This window comes from Phascolarctos cinereus, unplaced genomic scaffold (genome assembly GCF_003287225.1).
Source record: "Phascolarctos cinereus isolate Bilbo 61053 unplaced genomic scaffold, phaCin_HiC Scaffold_7;HRSCAF=346, whole genome shotgun sequence".
NCBI classification, from domain to species: Eukaryota; Metazoa; Chordata; class Mammalia; order Diprotodontia; family Phascolarctidae; genus Phascolarctos; species Phascolarctos cinereus.
The window spans coordinates 53,349,734-53,369,903 of record NW_027556180.1 but is presented as its reverse complement, the minus strand read 5'-3'; the positions used below and the strand labels follow the sequence as shown (position 1 = coordinate 53,369,903).

Below are 20,170 nucleotides of genomic sequence, written 5' to 3'. Positions count from 1 at the left end.
GAATGCTAGGCCTTTAATCTTCTCACTAAAGTAAGAGGAGGGGTCACGTACTGACTGAGATGAGAGACTTAGGTGGAAGAAAGGTGTGGAAAGGTGGCTTGGCACAGAAGTTGCAGGGTATTTGACGGGGAGATAGAATCACAGAATTTTAGAATTGTTAGAGGATTTTAGAGTTTTGAGCAGCTAAGTGGTACAGCAGATAGAGTCTTGGGCGTGGAGACAGGAAAACTTGTGTTCAAATTCTGTTGTGTGGCCCTGGGCAAATCGATTAAACTTTCTCAGCCTTCCTTTTCTTGTCTGTAAAATGTGGATAATAACAATAGTATTTATCTCACAGGTTTGCTGTGCAGATCAATGGAGATAATGTATTTTAAGTGTTTTATAAACTTTTAAGTGCCATATAAATGCTAGCAATTTTAGAGTTGGAAGGGACTTCTGTGGCCATCTAGTGCAACCCATTCCTAAAAAGGATCCTTTCTGCACCACATCTGATGAATGGTCATCTAATTTTAGCTTGAAGAGCTCCAATGAGCCATTAGGCTTTTGTCAGAAGAATCATCACAGTTTCAAGGGAGCCAGTTAGAAGAGCTTATATCAAGAGGTTCAAATCTTAATATTAATTTTGATTGAAATATTTCATACCACCTCCCCAAATTTTAACCCCAAACCATTTTTCAAAAATAAAATAATCCAGATCTATAGAGAAATAAGAAGCATCACGCATACTGAAATATTAGTAGACAAAGATGAAAACTCAACATTTATCAAAACAAATTTTGGGTGGTTTGTTTCTGCAGCCTCCAAATTAGACTAGTACCTTTTAGTGAGAGTATGGCATAGTGGATAGAATTCTGGAGTTGAAGCCAAGAATGCGTTTGGTGAAATCTCACCTTAGAATACTTACTAGTTGTGTGACTCTTGGACATGTCACTTAACCTCTCTGGGCCTCAGTTTCTTTATTTATAAAATGGAGTCAACAATAGCACCTACCTCTCAGAGTTGTTGTGAAGTTCAAATAAGATAAGGCAAGTGAAAGGCACCGTAATGCAGCCAATGAATGTAGCTCATGCTGGGCTTTGATTTCCAGAATGCTTTCCTAACATCAAACTGAAGTTTATCTTTTTGCAACTTTGCCCTCTTTTGATCTCTGGGTCTAAAAATGACTAATCTAATCCCTCCTTTAAAGATAAGTATCATTTCTTCCCTGACTTGTCTCTTCTCTGTGCTAAAAGTCCCTGGTTCCTTTAAGCAGTTTTCACATGGCATAAACTCAAGGCTTTTCACTATCCCAGCTGCCTTTCCAGGCTATCAATGTTCTTCCTAAACTGGTGCCCAGAAACAAACACATTATTCCAGGTGTATACTGACCAAAGCAGAGGACAGTGGAACCTCTTTAGTCCCAGAAGCAATGCCCATCAAGGCTGCCCAAGGTTGTGTTACCATTTTACCATATGGGGGTGATTAGATGTCAGTGAAAGGATTGCCAGACACAGTGATTGCTTACTTTTCTCACGTCCTAGACAGTTCTGGACATATTGTAGACACCCGATGAATATTTGTTGATGAGAGACAGTGTGTCATCATTAGAGAGTCAAGAAGACTTGGATTCAGGTCCTGCTTCTGACACATACTGGCTGTGTATCCTTTGGCAATTCATGTAGCCTGTCTGAACTAGGTAGCTCTCTAAAACTACAAGTTTCAGAGAAGATGCCAATCTCCACTGATTGAAGCAGCTTCCTGAACTAGTGAATTCACAGGTCCAGTCCCAATCAAATTAACTGAGATCATGGCCCTGAGGGAATGAGTGGGACACAGCACAGATAGACTGCCTCAGCCTACAAATAACCCAGTTGACTGTGTCCAAACAAGATTCTAGCTAGTTCTTCAATGATATTTTTGCATGTTTCTATTTGATGTCCGGGGTGGGGTGGCCGGGTACTCTACCTTGAGTACTTGAGGGGTTAACCTTACCAAAAGACAGCCAAAGCCTTTTCTGTAAAGTGCTCAGAGAGGAAAATCTCTTTTTGCCATGTAGGCTCACTCCCCATCTTTGGGGAGCAATATTTCTTGATCCTCATGATAACCCTGTGGACGAGGCTGTATCCCCCCATGGCCATTTTACAAATGATAAGATTAAGGCTCAGAATGATTTAAGGGATTTTTGGTAAATGTCAGACTCAGAACTTGAACCTAGGTCCCACTGACTCCAAGTCCGGGGCTTTAGACAACCCCTAATTTGTCTTTTTTTGTTGGCACGTAGTTGTTTGCATGATGTCTTTCCCATCAGACTGGGAGATCCTTGAGAGCAAGAACTTGCCTTTCCTCGGCTCCCTAGTGCTTGGCACAGTGTTTGGTATACAGTAGGTGCTTAATAAATACTAGTTGACTGACTCTATATCAAAGCTTTCCTCTTCACTGAAATCAATCCATTTACCTATTTTTGTCATGTTTTCTTGTTTTTCTAACTCATCTGTATGTATATTAGATTAGTGGTGAGTTTGATTAGTGGAGTAGGGCAGGAAGGATTGATTACTACCCCCATCATCTCCTTTTCATTAGTTTCCCTGGTAAACCATTTTTCCCCTCAAGGCATTTTGCGCTTCCTTCTGGGGCTGAAACAGATCCTTCCATGCAGCAGGGAGGCAATTATTTGTATTCTGAGCCTCTGTTCTCATCACCCGTATAGATCAGTCTGTCCCCATGCACGGAACATCTCTTCTAACTTTTCTGATATCACGGTTTTTGATGTCGGTGCCTTTTCCCCAGTTAAATCCTGGCAATCGGAGTTTGCTGCTACTGAAGGCTCCTTCCCGGCAGAGGTCTCCTTCATGCTTCTGGGCTTTTCACTTTGATCATGGCCACTTATTCTCCCTTCCTGCCCCTCCCCCCCTTCTGAGTTATTTTGGGCTTTAAAACCTCTTCTTAAGGTTTTTGCTGGAGTGATCAAGCTCTTGTCTGTAGACATTTTTTTTAGATTAAGAGCCCCTTCTCTCATTGACCCTTCTGATAAGGATCCTTAAGCTGAGCACTCAGTGTGTAAAGCCGGGGATAAGCTGCGGGCTGGCCCCCTCCCATTCTTTCAACAAGTGTCTGCCCCTTAAGAGATGTTGCCGTATTGCAGTCAGAAAGTGGGGTTTGGGGGAGGGATCATTGCAGTCAAATGCTGTCTTCTTCCAGGGAGAGGTAGCTTGTCATTTCATGCCTCTAGTGCTCTCCTTAGAATACCTTAAAGCCGAGTTTCCTTAAAACTCAGCTCAAGCAAGCACTGCCTTCTACAGGAAGCTTTTCCTGATTCCTCTCTCCTCCCTCTGTGCCCCACCCACCCCTATTTATTAATTACCTGACAGAAAATACCTTGGTTTTGTTTTATATGCATTTATATATGTATTGGTTGACTCTCCTGATAGAATATAAGCTCCTTGAGGGCAGGGATTGTTTCATTTTTCTCATCATATCTCCAGTGCCTGGCACTTAGTAGGAACTCAATAAATGCTTTTGGACCGACTGTTATAATGAAGCAAGGAGATCTGCCTTTGTCTTGGCCCTGCCACTGACTGGCTTTTTGCTCTGGGTGAATCCAGAGCTCAAAGGGTCAAAGGAGGATGATTAATGAACAACGGACAATCAGCTGATACATTCTCCATAGAAGGAAACTGAGGCCCAGAAGTGAACTGACTTAACCAAGGTCACACAGCTAGTAAATAGCAGAGGTGGAATCTGAACCAAGGTCTTCTGACTCCAAATTTCATGCTCTCTCTCTCTCTCTCTCTCTCTCTCTCTCTCTCTCTCTCTCTCTCTCTCTCTCTCTCTCTCTGTCTCTTTAAACCATATCATGTGGCCTCCAATGGAACTGCAGGGAGGTATCTGAACCTTCTACATTGAACTTCCTGGAAAGGACTTTCTTGGGTCAAATTCTGTCTCCTTCATGAAGCCTTAGCTTCCTTAATTGTTTCCTCCCTTATCTAGAAGCAGTGAGAGAACCACTTGTCTGAGAATCAGAACACCTGTATTTTAATCCCAATTTCACCATTAAATAGCTAGTTTGATTTTGGACAAAATCTTTGATCTTGTTTGCCAAACAGCATTTATTAAATACTTACTATGTGCTAAGGCCTTGGGATAGGAAGAAAGTCCAAAAGAGTCCCTGTGCTCAAGGAACTTAGATTTTAATGGGAGAGACTGTGTGTAAATAACTTGAATTTTTCAGTTGTGTCAGACTCTCTGTGATCCCATTTGGGGTATTCTTGGCAGAGATACTGGAGTGGTTTGCTATTTCCTTCTCCTGCTTGTTTAACAGATGAGGAACTGAAACAAACAGGTTTAAGTGACTTGTCCAGGGTCACAAATCTAGTAAGCATCTCAGGCCAGATTTGAACTCATGAAGATGAGTCTTCCTGGCTCTAAGCTCAGTGCTCTATCCAATGCACCACCTAGCTGCCCATATAAATAACTAGATATATACACCAAAAGAATAAAGAATGGGGGAAAATAATCACAAAAGGAAAGACAGTAGTGCCTAGGATAGGGATGAGAGGGCAGGAAAGGTCTGAAGAAGTTGGGATTTGAGCTGAGTCTTGAAAGAAACCAGGGAAACTAAGGGAAGAGATGAGGAAGGAGGGCATTCCAGGCATGAGGGAGGATATTCCAAACAATGCAAAGGCATGAGAGTGAGAGATGGCGGGTTGCCAATGAGGAATAGGAAAGAGGCCTGCATAACTAGATCATATATGAAAAGGATTAAGGTGCAAGAAGATGAAAAGGACAGTAAGTGGCCAGGTTGAGAAAACTTCAAATGTCAAATAGAAGAACTCTAGGCCTTCTTTCCTCTCTTGAATAATGAGGAATTTGGGGCAGCTAGGTGGCACAGTGGATAGAGCACTGGCCCTGAAGCATGGAGGACCTGAGTTGAAATCCAGTCTCAGACTTGACACTTACTAGCTGTGTGACTCTGAGCAAGTCAATTAACCCCAATTTTCTTGCCAAAACAAACAAACAAAAAAAAAAACTTAAACAAACCAAAAATAATGAGAACTTCATGAGATGTTCTTGGGGTTGTTTCTAGCTCCAATTTTATGACTCCACTGCCCTTACTCTGTCTCACCTCAGTCAATTGCCTTCTTTCAGCTCCAAACTTTCATTTTCAGCTGTCATGCCACTAACAGTCTTTAACTCATGATTTGACCCCTGATTAGACACCATCTTTCACTGTTTTCTGTAGGCCGGTCTTGATGGCCCAACTGGTTCTCCTGGGCTGGAGCCAAATGCAAATTCTTTTGCCTAATATTCAAAGCCTTCTGTAATTAGGTACCATCTAGCTGCATCTAATATTACTCCCCTTCCCTATACTTTTTGCCAAACTAAAGTGCCCTCTTTGGCCTGTGTACCATCTTCGGAACATACTCTGATATATTGTCTCTGCAATTTTATTTGTGCTGGATGAGAGTCACAATTCAAAGAGAGATTGATAGGCTAGGGCATTGAGCTGCATCTAAGAAGATAAAATTTAATAGGGATAAATGTAAAGTTCAAAAAATCAGCCTCACATATACATGAAGGCATAGCTAGACAGATTGTAAACGATCTGGGTGTTTTAGTTGACCACAAGCCCAATGTGATGTGGCAGCCAAGACAACTGGTGTGATCTTGGACTAAATTGAGAGTCATGCCTATTAAGAATACATCTAGAGGGCTGTCTTCATTTCCAGGTACTGTATTTTAGGAAGCAAACAAGATAGTAAAGGGCCTTGAGTCCATGCCATGTGAGAATCAGATGAAACAAATGGGAAGGGAGAGCCTGGTGAAGAGAAGATTTAGGGAGGCCATCATGATCATCTTCAAGTATTCCAAAACCTGTCACCTGGAAGAGCAATCAGACTGATTCTGTTTAGTCCTAGGGTAGAGAGCTAGGAAGAAAGGAGAGAAGTTTCAGAGAGTCCTGTTAAAGCCTGATACAAGGAAACACTTCCTAAAATTATCTTTATCAAGTGTAATGGGCTGCCTCCAGGAATGGTGGATTCCTTCCTCACTGAAGGTCATCAAGCAAAGACCCTCAATCACTTGTTGGATAGTTTCTAGAGATTCTTGGTCAGCTATGAGTTGGCCTTGAGGCCCCTTCCAACTATGAGAAACTCAGTGGAATATTCTCTTCTTCCCTATGCCTGTTGCCTTCTTATCCATCTTCTAAAGACAACTCAGATGCTGTCTTTACTGTGAAAACTTCCTTATGCCAATTGGTAGTGACCTTTACCCTCCGACCTCCTATTGCTTTTCTTTTTGCATTCCTTTCATGGGTTAATCGGTCACTTAGTCAATACACATTTATTAAGCACCCATTATGTGTCTGGCACTGTGATGAGTGCTAAGGATGCAAAAAGAGCAAAAGATAGGCCTTGTCTTCTGGGGAGACAATAAGCAAACACATCTGGACAAGCAAATTATATACAGGATGAATAGGAAACAGGTAAGAAAGAGATGGTGCTAGAATTAGGAGGGGTTGGAAAGGCTTCCTGTAGGAGCTGAGATTTTAGTGTAACTGGCTAGTTCCTGCTATAGACTCCATGAGGGCAGAGAGTTGTTTCTTATGTATTTTTTTCCCTTCCCTCCTTCCCCCAGGGCCTAGCACAAAGCTCTACTTATTGGAGAAGTTTAATAAATGTTCGTTGAAGGAAAGAAAACAGGAGGCAGTTGGGTTCAGTAAAAAAAAAAAACCAGCCTTGGAATCAATTGATCTGGTTACAAATTCTGCCTCTGGAATAACCCCGTGACCTTGAGCAAATTGCTGAACCTAACTGGGCCTCTGTTTCCTCACTTGGAAGATGAGCATGTTGGTCCAAATGGCCTCTGAATTCCTCCTTAGCACTAAGTCTACGATTCTGTGATCTAATTATCCCCAGTATTCCTCAGAGCCTCTAGTAGCCTTCTGTTAAAAAATCCTTAAATGCTATTTAATTGATTGACTAACTAGATACCAACCTGATTAAGTACTGAATTACATTTTTCATTTCAGGGGCAGGAAAGCATTTAGGGGAGGCTTGTTCAATTGAAAAATATGCATATCTTGGTTTTTTACTACCTCCCTGGAAGAGGCACATGAGGACTAGTACCCTTGGACAGATTTTTAAAGTAACAAGCCAGAGGTATCTTAATAACATAAAATTTCAATCCACATCCTGTGTAACCCCATGAGAGAATTCTTGCAATGGGATGAAACCTGTTATTTGTGACCCAGAGTTCAACATTCTTCGATAACTTGGGGCCTACAAGATCCTTCTAATCTCACAAAATGTGAGTATGGCAGTTATGCTTTTATCCACATATTGGTTTTCTATCTCAAATTGTAACAACCACCTGATAGAAAGGAGGAAAAAATCCCTGGTGATAATGTCCATTTTGAAAACAAAGCAATTGTTCCTCGCCTGGGAAGCTTTGTCTTGGTTTTAAGCTGGTGTTTGTCCTCATTTTGGAGTGTGGAATTTTCAAAACATGGCGCCAGAAGCCAGTCTTCAGCCTCTGTGCTTCTCTGGCCTCTATTCACAACCAATTGGCTTGGAAGGTGGTCTTTAATGAGGAGCTCACTTCATTAGCATTTCTGCTCTGTAAGCAAGAAAAATTGGGATGAGGCTCAGCAGCAGGCTAAGAAAAACATGAAATCCTCAGGATAATAGAAACATTTCTCAAATCTTTTTCCTTGCTAATGAGTATTCTAATGACTTTTTTCAATTAAGGCATATTCACAGCCTTAGAACAAGAGATTTAAGATATTGGGTGTTGTTTAGATATTCTGTACGAATAAAAGAACTTGTTAATTTAAAACCAAAGATTTTTCTAGGCCAGGTTTTGGGTCACTTGTCTTTATTCCACAGGAATTCCAAAGTGGTTTTTCAACTTAAAACCATTTTTTCTCTCCTCAAAAACCAGTAGTATAAATTTAGAATTTGAAATTCATGGAATCATAAAATAGCAGGATTTAGCACTGGAAAGGACCTTATCCTATTCCTTAATTTTACAGATGGGGAAACTGAGGCTTTGCTTTACTAATTGCTCAAGATCATTTCAGGAATTGCATGGCAAAGCTGGGATCTATGGCTGCCTAATTCTTTCCACTTCTCCATGTTTCTAGTTCTTAATCACACTATCTTTTACTGAATTAATTCCATCCTTCAGTTGTAACAGGGTAACTCAGTTCTCAAAGGTCAGGCCCAACAAAGCACAAACTATGGCAGGTCCAACCAAGCTGAAATGGACCTCAGGCCGAGGGCTTGAAAACTAGTTCAGCTAAATACATAGTGGCTTATCAGCAAAATTTTAGCTGCTAGGTGATCATTTATTTATTTTGTTGTCCACAACAATTCATGATGAATGTTTACTAAAGTATGGGTGGTTTTAGATGTACCTTACAAAGTGCCAACATGGATGAAATCATGTATCCTTGAAAGGTTGAAATAAGAGCTCACATAAGGAATGTTTATAACCCATGGCCCAGAACCACAAACTGTGAGTTTACACACATTTGGCCCAGTCCTAAAGATTGTCCCCCAAATCATATCTGTTTGCTGCCTTCTGGAGTTCCCTCTGGGAAATCTCTGATTACAGATCATAGCTGAGTTTCCATGGATGTGGTCAAAATGTTTCCCAGATCCTATATAAATCCTCGAGATAATAAATATTGGTTATAGAAAACAGCCTTTGTATCATTCCACAGACAGAATGCCTAAAACACCAAGGACTCACAGTAGTCCATAAATAATCAATACAATTCTCCTCCCTCTTCCAGTGGACCCCATTTTCCCCTGTAGAGATGCATACAGGTATCCAGCATTATGATACCATCTTGAGGTCTTGAATTCCTCCAGAAGGAAATGAACTTGGGGTTACTAGAGAGACAAGCTCCTTCCCAATAAACCCATACTTCCCCCCCCACCACTTAATAATATTTTATTTTTCCCAATTACATGTAAAGATAGTTTTCAACATTCACTTTTATAAGATTTTGAGTTCCAAATTTTTTTCTCCCTTCTTCCTCTCCCCCTTTCCCAAGATGGCATGCAATCTGATATAGGCTATATATGTACAATCATATTAAACATATTTTCACATTAGTCATGTTGTGAAAGAAGAATCAGAACAAAAGGGAAAAATCACAAGAAAGAAAAAACCAAAAAAAAAAAAGAGAGAGACAGAGAGAAAATATTATGCTTTGATCTGCATTCATACTTCATAGTTCTCTTTCTGGAGGTGGATAGCATTTTCCATTATGAATCTTTTGGAATTGTCTTAGATCATTGTATTGCTGAGAAGAGCTAAGTCTATCAGAGTTGGTCATCACAAAATGTTGCCGTTACTGTGTACAACGTTCTCCTGGTTCTGCTCACTTCACTCAGTATTAGTTCATGTAAGTCTTTCCAAGTTTTTCTGAAATCCGCCTGCTCATCATTTCTTATGGAACAGTAATATTCTATTACATTCATATACCACAACTTGTTCAGCCATTCCCCAATCATTGGGCATCCCCTCATTTTCTAATTCTTAGCCACCACAGAAAGAGCTGCTATAAAATATTTTTGTATACATGGGCCCTTTCCCCTTTTTTATGATCTTTTTGGGATACAGACCTAGCAGTGGTATTGCTGATCAAAGAGTATGCACAGTTTTATAGCCCTTTGGGCATAGCTCCAAATTGCTCTCCAGAATGATTGGCTCATGAATCTACACTCTTTAAATGACTCATGGTAATAGAAGGCAACGTCCAGGCTTTTGTTTCCCCTTATTATGATTGAAGTCCCTTTGTGCTCCTCCACCTTAAAGGCTAGGAGATAGAGAAATATGCATGATCTTTTTGTCTCTTTAATAGCCTAGCACTTCATGTAAACTCTACCCTCTCTCTTTAGAAGTCTGGATCTCCAAACTCTCAAAATTGGGATTGCTAGAGAGAGAATTCCAAGGCTTTCTTTTCTCTCTAAAAAGCCTAAACTATGCAATTTTTAAACTAAAGACCTCCTCAGAGATTGATCATCATGAGGATAAGTAGCTTTTCCCCAAAAGGGCCAGAGGACTACAAGGGTCTTCTATCATTTGTGTTGCCTAAAAGATAGAAAATTATTTCTAGAGTAGTGGGAATTTGACTAGGAGAATTAGACAGTATGGTCTAGAAGAGATATTGTGAAGAGAATAGAGTAGGATCAGACAGGGGGAAAGCAGAATACTATGGAGCATGTTAGAGGTAAAGAAGTACTTGTCAAGAATAAAAAGAAAAGAAATTGAGTATGGAAATGGAATTTGCATTTAGTTAGATACCAGAAGAAGTCCCCCTGGACATCTCAAGGATTTTTCTTAGCAGAAAAATTTGTGACAGCCAGGTTCAGGGCACAGATGTAATGGAAGGATTGATCCAATTTCATAGAAGTCTCCATCTAGCAATTTAAAAGAGAAGGAATTTGAAATCAGATATCTAGGAATCTTCAAACAAACACACACACGTGTGTGTGTGTGAGTGTGTGTGTGTATGTGTCTGTGTGAGTGCTTCTACACACACTTTCTGATTGGATTACATTTAGGTGTCACAGACGTCTTTTGGGGGTGATGCAGCTTAGGGTCTCGTAAACTTTCTAAGCAGAAAGTTCTTACTAGTGTCAAACTTAAATTTCTCTTGTCATAGTTTGGTAAAACTCAATCATTGCTGTTTTCTCACACCTTCTGAATATGGTTGACGGATCTTAGTTGGGAGTGGAATTAGGGAAGAATCAATGGTTTAAGGGCAGCTAGGCAGCACAGTGGATAGAGTGTTGGGCTAGAAACCAGGAAGACTCATCTTCATGAATTCAAAACTGTCTTTAGACAGTTACTAGCTGTGTGATCCTGGGCAAATCATTTAACCCTGTTTGCCTTAGTTCTTCACCTGTAAAATGGACTGGAGAAGGAAATAGCAATATCTGCCAGTAACTGTTAAGAAAATGCCAAATGGGGTCACAAAGAGTCAGACACAACTGAAACAATTCAACAACCCCAATGGTTTAAGTGCTTCTTTAGCTCTGAGAATTTTCTTGTTTACTGTGTCAGTCAATAAGCATTTTTTTTTAGCCAAAGACAAAGTTTATTAAAAAGTGGCCATGTTGGCCAGACTCTTAAGGAATCTGAGCACTTGTGAGCTATTGGCTAGGTTCTTAAGGAATCTGAGCCTCAGTAAGCATTTATTAAGCTCCTTCTATGTGCCAGACATCGTGCTAACCCCTAGAAAGAAAAAGACAAAACAGTTCCTTCTCTCAAGGAGCTCACAGTCTGACTGGAGAGCTAACATGAGAACAAATGCATACATACAAGATATACGTACATACGAGGAAAATTGGAGATAATCAATAGAGCTAACAGACCAGCATTAAGGAGGATTAAGAAAAGCTTCTTGTAGAAGGCAGAGTTTTAGCTGGGACTTGATGGAACCCAGAGAAGCCAGGAGCAAGAGAGAGAGAGAGAGAGAGAGAGAGAGAGAGAGAGAGAGAGAGAGAGAGAGGAGAGAGATAGACAGAGACAGAGACAGAGAGAGAGAGAGAGAGACAGAGACAGAGAGAGAGAGAGACAGACAGAGACAGAGAGACAGAGACAGAGACAGAGAGACAGAGAGAGAGAGAGATGATGATGATGAGGGAGACAATTTGAAGAATGGGGGACAGAAGAGTCAGCTAGGTGGCACAATGGATAGCACACCAGCCCTGGAGACCCAAGTTCAAATCCAACCTCAGACACTTGACACTTACTAGCTGTGTGACCCTGGGCAAGTCACTTAACCCCATTGTCTTACCAAAAAGCAAAAACAAAAAAGAATGAGGGACAGCTAGTGAAAATGGATAGACTCTGGAGATGGAGAATCTTGTGCGAAGAGCAGCAAAGGTCAGTGTCATCTGATAGCATTGCACATAGGGGTGATGGGTGGGAGTAAGGTAGAAGAAGACTGGAAAGGGAAGAGAGGGAGAGGTTATAATGGGCTTTGAAAGGCCAAAAGAGGATTTTGCATTTGATCTTAGAGACAATAGGAGGCCAGTGGAGTTGATTAAATAGGAGGGGACAACAAGGTCAGACTTGTGCTTGAGGACTTGTACATAAACTTATATTTGCCAGTGGACTTCAAAGAGCTGTGTTGTAAGTAAAAGATCATAAACAAGCACAATACTTAAGATTAGATTAAAAGTAGTGTTTTTGATATACACGTTTACCAAAGGAAGATTGATTCAAAACTTATAAGGGAGGACTCATTAGTGTTGGGGCAACTAGGTAGTGCAGTGAATAGAGTGCCAGGCCTAGAGTCAGGAAGACCTGAGTTCGAATCTGGCCTCAGACACTTACTCACTATGGGTAAATCACTTAACCTTGTTTGCCTCAGTTTCCTCATCTGTAAAATGAGTTGGAGAAGGAAATGGCAACCTAGTTTCTTTGCCAAGAAAATCCCAAATGGGGTCATGAAGAGTTGGATGTGACTGAAACAACTGAACAACAATGTCGGTGTTACTTTGGTTCAATGAAAAGGAATAAGTTCCATTTTGAACTTACTTAACTGGAAAAAAATTATAGAGTAGGACCCAGAGGAGATAAAATTTAATTCTATTCCTTTAGACAATAGCCAAGGGTTCCTCATTCTAGTCAGTCTTTTCTTACCTGAAAAACATGGGTCATTTTCCATCTTGATATTATTGTATCCTGGGAAACCTCAAAGGCAATATAGTGATTTCTAACGTGCATAGTATTAGATGATCATAGCTTCAAAGCTAGAAGAGGTCATTTAGTCTAAAATTCTCCATTCCCTAGCTGAAGAAGCCAAAACCTAGATAAAGTGACCTTTCTAAGGTCATGCAGGTAATAAGTTGTAGCACCAGCATTTGACCTTGGGTCCTCTGAATCCAAATCCAGGGCTTTTCCCATGATACCGTCAAACCTTCTGTAAAGTATTACTTTGTTCTAGGCACTGTGTGAAGCATTGTAGATACAAAAGCAAAAATGAAACAGTCCCTGTCCTCATGGAACTTATATTCTTTTGGAGGAGACAACATATACGAATATATATACAAAACACAGGCAAAATAAATATAAGCTAATTATAATTTTTTCAAGAGAAAGCACTAGCAGCTGGGAAATTGGGAAAGGCTGCATGTAGACAGGAGCGCTTACGTTGAGTTTTGAAGTAAATGAGGGATTCTAAGAGATGGTAGCATTGCAGGCATGGACAGCCTGTGCCAAGGCACAGACATGGAAGACAGAATGTTGTGTGTGTGAGAGACAGCAAGAAAACCTGTTTGTCTGGGCTGTAGCATGTGTTAATGCTAGAAAGGCTTCAAACGCAGGCCTGGTGATGGATCTGACATTCGTCATTGGAGAACCAGTCTGGCTAGGAGCCCATCAGTTTGGTTTCCCAGGGATAAATCTTTTTGGCCAGAGCAGCACAGTAAGACTGTTTCTGAAGGCATAGAACACTTCTGGGCTGCATCAGTGGAAGGATAACTCCCCCCACCACCACCACTGACAAAAGTGGGGTCTTTGAAGCCAAGTCCATGAGCATGTTCTTTTGCCTCTGATTCTTGACCTTGGCTTTTGCTTGCTTGAGCTATGAGCTCAGGACATCCAGCAGGGGACCCTTCCTTGTTGTCTTTGTATCTGCTCTGAACATCTCCTCTTTGTAGGCCTCAGCTTGGTATTTGGTGACATTTGAGAATGTATTGTGAAGCCTCCAAAAGGACAGATTCTAATTTCAGATCTGGGGAGAATGTTTCCATATCTGCATTGCAAGTGCACGTGTGTGAGAAGGTCTTTTTAAAACACACACACACACACAAGGACCTATGAGAGATTTTATCACTCCTCACTATAATCAAACCACATCCTAAAGACTTGATTCACCCAAGTCTCCAATATCGTTAATTAGAATGTAAACTCTCTGAGAGCAGTGACCGTCGTGTTTCTGTCCTCTGTAATAACATTCTTTTATCTTCTCCTGGAATGTCTGGTTTCCTTCAAGATTCCCTTTTCTACAAGAAGCCTATACTAATCTCCCTCCTCCCCATTCCCTCAACTCCTAGGGTCCTCCACCCCCAAACTTCCTTGTATTCATTTTGCATTATGCATATGGTGAATCTTTGTATTTGTACATATTTTTATATTCTTCTATATGTACACATTGCCTTCCCCATTAAAACATTCTCCTCAAAGGCAAGAGGTGTTTCATTTTTGTCCTTGTACCCCAAGCACATAGCTCAATTCCTGGCATATGGTAGCTGCTTAATAAATTATTGCTTATTAATTGTTACATGATAGTCACTTACTACCTTGGTATTTGCTGAATTGCTTGAATTCAATGGGAGGGTTATTAATGCAGGGCTAAGGAGAAGGAACTGTCTATGGTGACTAAGACAATACCTATTTTGAGTTTCACTAACCCATACTTGGGAAGACCAGAATTTGATGGCGGTCTTAGCAGCAAAATCTGTGAGCTCACTTCTCACATAAGATATCCTCTTCATGTTCACTGTGCCTTTTGCTCCCTTTTATAGAAGGAGCCAATGTTCCCAAAGGCCCCAAATTGAGAATTACTCCAGTTTCCCAGAGTTATCAACCCAAGTTTCCTCATCCCAGCCAAGATCTGAAGGTCCAGAAGTGTCATGGAGCTGCTGTTCTGTGTGTCCTCCATATTACAATTGAGTTTTCCATTAGATGCAAGCCTGATCCGACAGGGAGTGAGTGAACTGTTCTTTGGAAGTAAACTCCTGACCTGTGTGAAATGAATTCATTCGTCCAGGACACCAGAGTACTATTTACTAAATTACTTTCATTGCACAGAATACTAGCCTAGTGCCCTGGAAGATGGAATCGATGTTACATGGGTGAACAATTTTTTCTCTAAGCAATGTGTACTTATGATGGTACTCACTGTCACAATGGCCTTTGGCCTGCCCACCCAGGAACACAGACCATTCCCAGCACCAGAGTAGCAAAGCACAATTGTAACTACAGATGAGTCTAGTATCTCATATGGATAGGATACCAGGTTGTCTGAGAGGAGATAGCTGAGGGTGTATGGGCAAAGTTCCTGCTCCCATCTCTCCACTCATTCACTTGACTCAGTATCCAAAATTTCCAGTACTAGTTTCACCTTTGGATAACTGTGTTGTCAATTGTTATTTTAATAGCTGCTGACTGTTAAACTGTCATTGTTAAATTGTCTCTGGGAGGTGACGGTGGTAGTGAGAATTGGTTATCAGCCATTAATGCCTTAATGTCAGAAGGTGGTGGTGGTATGTTCTCGTACCACTGAGTGGTATGCTGGTAAATGCTTAATACCTGGTTATCCAAAAAATGTATATAAAACACGTTTTAAAGTTTAATCTGCAGTGTTAACATGTATTAACAGAGGTGTGTTAGAGCCTGCTTATACCGGGCATGGGAGAATCAATTGTTAATTATTCAGTGTGAACACTATATAGCTCACACTGCTTATAAAGTACATAGTTTATAAGTAAATGGTCCAAATGCTTCAAGCATTTCATTGTGTAGGGATTCATTCAATTCATGTTGATTGCAACTCTTCAATACACAGTCATCAAGAGTTTCTGTGGTTAAAGGGTTCACTACCTTGTAGCCAGGGATGAATCTCTCCAAATTCTGTAGCTTGTGGTGGCACTGGGGAGGGACAAAGGGCATCACTTGACCCTAGTCAGCAGTTAGCAGGAGGGGTGCTAGGAACAATCAGCTCTCTGGAGGAAAAAAAAAGCATGAATGACACATTTTAAGTTTAATCTGAATTATTAACATTTTCTTCATCACTTTTATAAGTCTAGACCACCATCAAAATACTAAATCAAGCCCTGATTTCTACAATTTGCTGATTTCCAAGTTGTAAATGCAAACTGAAAAATTGACAATCAGCTCTTTTGAGTTCAATATGAGCTGGCTCCAGCAGATCCGTGGTGGTAAGGCAAAATTGTTATCTATCAAATATTCATCCACTTTTGCTCCAAGTATCATCCAATATCACTATTCCTCTGAGTTAACCAACAAGCTTTCTCTGGCTCTTATAGAATTGGCTGCCTCTCTCTCCTTGTGGGCACCACTATTTGTCCTATTAACCTAGCTGTTTTCATAAGTGGATTTACCCACTCAAATCTTGGTTTCAGCCCTTTTTCTATTAAGAGAACTGACCCCCTTCTTTTTTTATCTCTTGCCAGCTGTACTATCCATTTCCTCAAAACTCTAGTCCCCATGAACAGTGGCTCCTTGTTGACCTGGAACTCCCCTAAAAAAAAAAAAGGCTCCAGGCTGCTCCAGAGTGGCTGTGGTCTAAGACCCCTGCAACTAACAGTCACAAAGGCAGAAGGAATCTGATGCACCTTGGTCACCATTATGTCCCTGTTCCTTTCACCTTTTCAAGTTCACACTCCCCTCGGGGTAAGAAAGTCATACCCACACTCCCACTCCCTCTGAATCCTCCACTTCTCTTGTATGCATGGCCACTGACACTCTCAGTCCCTGTCCATATGTAGCAGGGTAAGGAGGAAGGGGGAGAGCTGTTACATTTGCTAACGGTCGAAAAGGTCAAGAGCTCCATTCTGGCATACCTGGGGTCACCTGATGCCACAGACTTGAGCCTTGGCAGTGGTTCCAAAGAGGAGAGAATTGAAATGAATCACTCATGTGGCTTACTGCCCCCTTAGTCAAAATTGTTAGCTAAGCTTTGCTAGTGATACTGACTCAGATCTAGGAACGGTGGGTAGAAGTTGCAATGAGACAATTTTAAGGAAACATTTCTTAATTTGAGATACCCAGCAGTAGAATAGTTTGCCCCAGAAGGAAGCGCATTTCCCTTCAGTGTTCAAATCTGGCTTGGACTTTATGATCTCTGGGGTGCTTTTCACCTGTGAGATTCGGTGACTGTGGAATTCCATTTACTCCACTGCTAGGCTCCTGGCACACTGATAGGAAGGTAGGTAGGTAGAAATACCTGAGTGCATTGTTTGAGTTCCAAGTCATGGTGTAAAGACATGAAGCTTATTAATGGAGGGGAAGATGGGGCTTGAGATGGAGGACCTAATTCACTGGCCAGGTTACCTAGTTTGTAACACTTCAGGGAATAGGAAAATGAGAGAGAGCGAGAAAGAGTGAGAGTGAGAGAGAGAGAGAGAGAGAGAGAGAGAGAGAGAGAGAGAGAGAGAGAGAGAGAGAGAAGCACTTTGAAGGTCCTTGCCAACCTGTTCTTAAAGGCAACAGGATTAGGAAGAAAGAAGGGATTCTAAAAGCATGACTGAGCATTTAATGCCCCTGTGGAGCCCACAGAAAAACAATGCCATCATCTTTGTCCCCTTCGATTTTTAAATGGCACAAAGCATAATAACCTTTCTTTGTTTGTTCTGTTTAATTGAATCATGAAGCTTAGACCAAAACTCTCTCACAAGAAAGCAGCCAAACGTTTTCTGATGTGACAGCTTAACAGTGTGAAGAGTGGAGCTCCGAGTCCAGCCAAGTCCTTCCTTTCGTCACCAAAAAAAAAAAAAGAGTTTAATTTCAGCAAATGAGAGATGGTTTTTATTCTTCAACTTTTCTCACTGTTCTCGAAACAATTAGATTTCAAGAACAATGGGAATTTTGTCTCAGTTTTGTGGAGGCTATTAATACAGCTTATTGGGGCGAATATATTTTCGAAGATTGTTTTTCATTGTCATCTTCTTACTCTAGGGGAGGAAAATGGGTAAATTAGTAATGCACAGGAGAAGGCCCTAAAAAGAATAACAACATACTGTCAGATAAAAACACCACTCACACTGGAGAAAGTCATTATGGATATAAGCCATAAAAATGTTTTCAATTTCTTTTAGTGTTAAGATACAACAGGAGGAACTCGTCAATTTCTGGACATTCACTGGAGGTAATTTGCATATAGAATGTTTATTACTGAGTTGCAAAAGTAGCTGGGTGATGGACTGAACTCATTTTAGTGAACTTACTCTCTCATCTCTGTCCAGGCAGCTCAACAGATAAAAGTTTATGGTGGCATATTGCCATGTGCCTTCACGAAGAAGAATTCATATGATCAAACACATCATTGGGTCTTTCCCTCTGCCTCTTCCCTCTCTCTCATGCTCCCCCCTTATGAATTTTTTAAATTAATCTATGGCCATTGGATTAACTGAAAGCATGTTTCTGCTGTTTTAGCTCTTGAACCAATGAATGAAAAGACCTCATGTCTCCCTTCTAGGCCATGAATCCTTTCCTCCTCCCTGGATGACATAACAGACTAGTTTTCTGTACAGATTGAGATGCATTCCCATATTATTGCACAGATTAGATCCTTCTAAAAGCTAATTTACAGTACAGTCCTGGGGAAACATTTAATTACATGCCAAGGGACGGGGAAATTCGCATTAGCAAAACTGATTAAAAAAAAAAAGCTATGAAAAGCATCAAGGATTGAGAAAGCCAATGCCATACTGAATTAAAAAAAAAACCCAAACAACAAAGCAGACTATTTCCCTCCCTCCTTTTACTTTATTACTTTCTTAATAAAGGCAGTCGGTGTACTGTGACCTAACTTAACTTCAAACAAAATCTTTATTTCCCCTGGGGGCCTGGGTATGTGTGGGAAGGAGGAGGGGAAAAGAGGCCATTGGCATAACATAGCTCCTTAAACCATTACCCCTTCCAAATTATGCTCCAATTGTAGAAAAACTCAACTTTTCTTCAGCTCAAGGGTTGTTCCAAGTCAGATCAATCTCTTTCTCCATAGTTTCTCCGCCAAATTCCCAAATTTTGTGTTTATTCCCTTCTTCTCTATCTTTTCTCCTCCTCAGGGATTATAGAATATTAGATCTGGAAGGGGATTAAATCCCAAGGCTCCTCACTCACAGTCTAGGTCTTCCCCCACCTTGTCTTCTCTCTGATGTTCATTTATAACCAACCACTTTATAGGATTTTTTGCTTCTTCCATTGCTATGGAAGGAAACAGATGGATGGAGGGTTACAGATGAATACTGAATATTACATGCCTGATGATGAGATCATTTCAGACTTTTCTAAAATTATTCTTCAAACTTACAGGGTAGGGGAGAAAACATCCCCAAATTTAAGGGAATGGAAATGATGTTGTCAGTGCTTAAATCATTCGTAAGTAGACAAAGGAGCAGACACATCAGAATACAGCTGTTGGGATCTTTTCTTGAGCAGGATAATATCTTCAGTAACTAGTATGAAGTGTTGGGTGGGAGTTCTCCCCCATTCTCCCTTGCATGTGTGGGGAGTTACTTGGCACTACAACTGTTATATCTGGAAGAACTTGTCTTCTTTTAGAACAGAGTTCTCCACTGTTTCTTGTGTAATGGACCCTTTTGGCAGTATGGTGAAGCTTCTGGAGCCCTTCTCAGAATCATGTTTTGAAATGCATGAAGGAAAACATATAGGATTATAATTAAATTTAAATATATTTATCAAAAATATATATTTTAAGAAAAACACCAAGTTCTTGGACTCCAGTTTAAGAACCCCTGCTTTAGAGCTTCCAAATTGCTTCTGCTTTGGTGCTGCCACCGGATGATAGTATGGTTTGGGTAGAAAATGTTTATGGAGACTGACACACCATGTCTTGCCTTACTGTTTTTGTGTGTGCTGTCCCCTGTGTATGCAGGGCTCTCCCCTCCTCCTCTGCCTTTCTTGGAATCCTTAGTTCCATTCAAGGCTCAGCTCTAGTTTCTACATGAGATTTTTATTGGCCCCTCCATCAGTTAACTTTTCCCCCCAAACCCCCATGACTTTCTAAATATTTTGCATTTACCTATCTGTGCATGGAATTTTCCCCAGGAGAATGCAATCTCTGTGAGAGCACAGACTCTTTTATTATTGTCTTCGATTTCTCAGGGCAATGCCTAGGTGGCACATAATAGGCATTTAATAGAGGATAGGAATAAATGGTTAAGGATCCTTCCCCTACCAGCTTTTAAATGCCCAAGCACATACATCATGGCAAATGCTGGGGAAGCTTTTGGAGAGGAAGTTATTACTCAGGTCTAGGTTGGTTTGAGGAGGGGCCCTTAGATCTGAGATTCAGTGATTCCATGTCATGGCTTTGTTACTGTGTTTGCTTTGGGTCCCGTTTGATGAGCTCTCCTTATGCTCAATTTAGCTAATATTTATGAAGTGCCTATTGTGTGCA

General features: G+C 40.8%; 1 long non-coding RNA gene across 3 annotated transcripts in view; it reads right to left on the bottom strand.

The window, feature by feature from the left end:
- Positions 1-3,333: 3,333 nt before the first annotated feature.
- The window catches only part of LOC110197212 (uncharacterized), a 31,497-nt gene continuing 14,660 nt past the window's right edge, over positions 3,334-20,170 (bottom strand). For 2 of the 3 annotated variants that reach the window (XR_013483248.1, XR_002321424.2), the window contains exon 4: positions 15,343-15,728. This is a non-coding gene — a long non-coding RNA (uncharacterized LOC110197212). Of the gene's footprint in view, positions 7,594-15,342; positions 15,729-20,170 lie in introns of those variants that run through there. The other variant, XR_013483246.1, reaches the window with a different exon arrangement.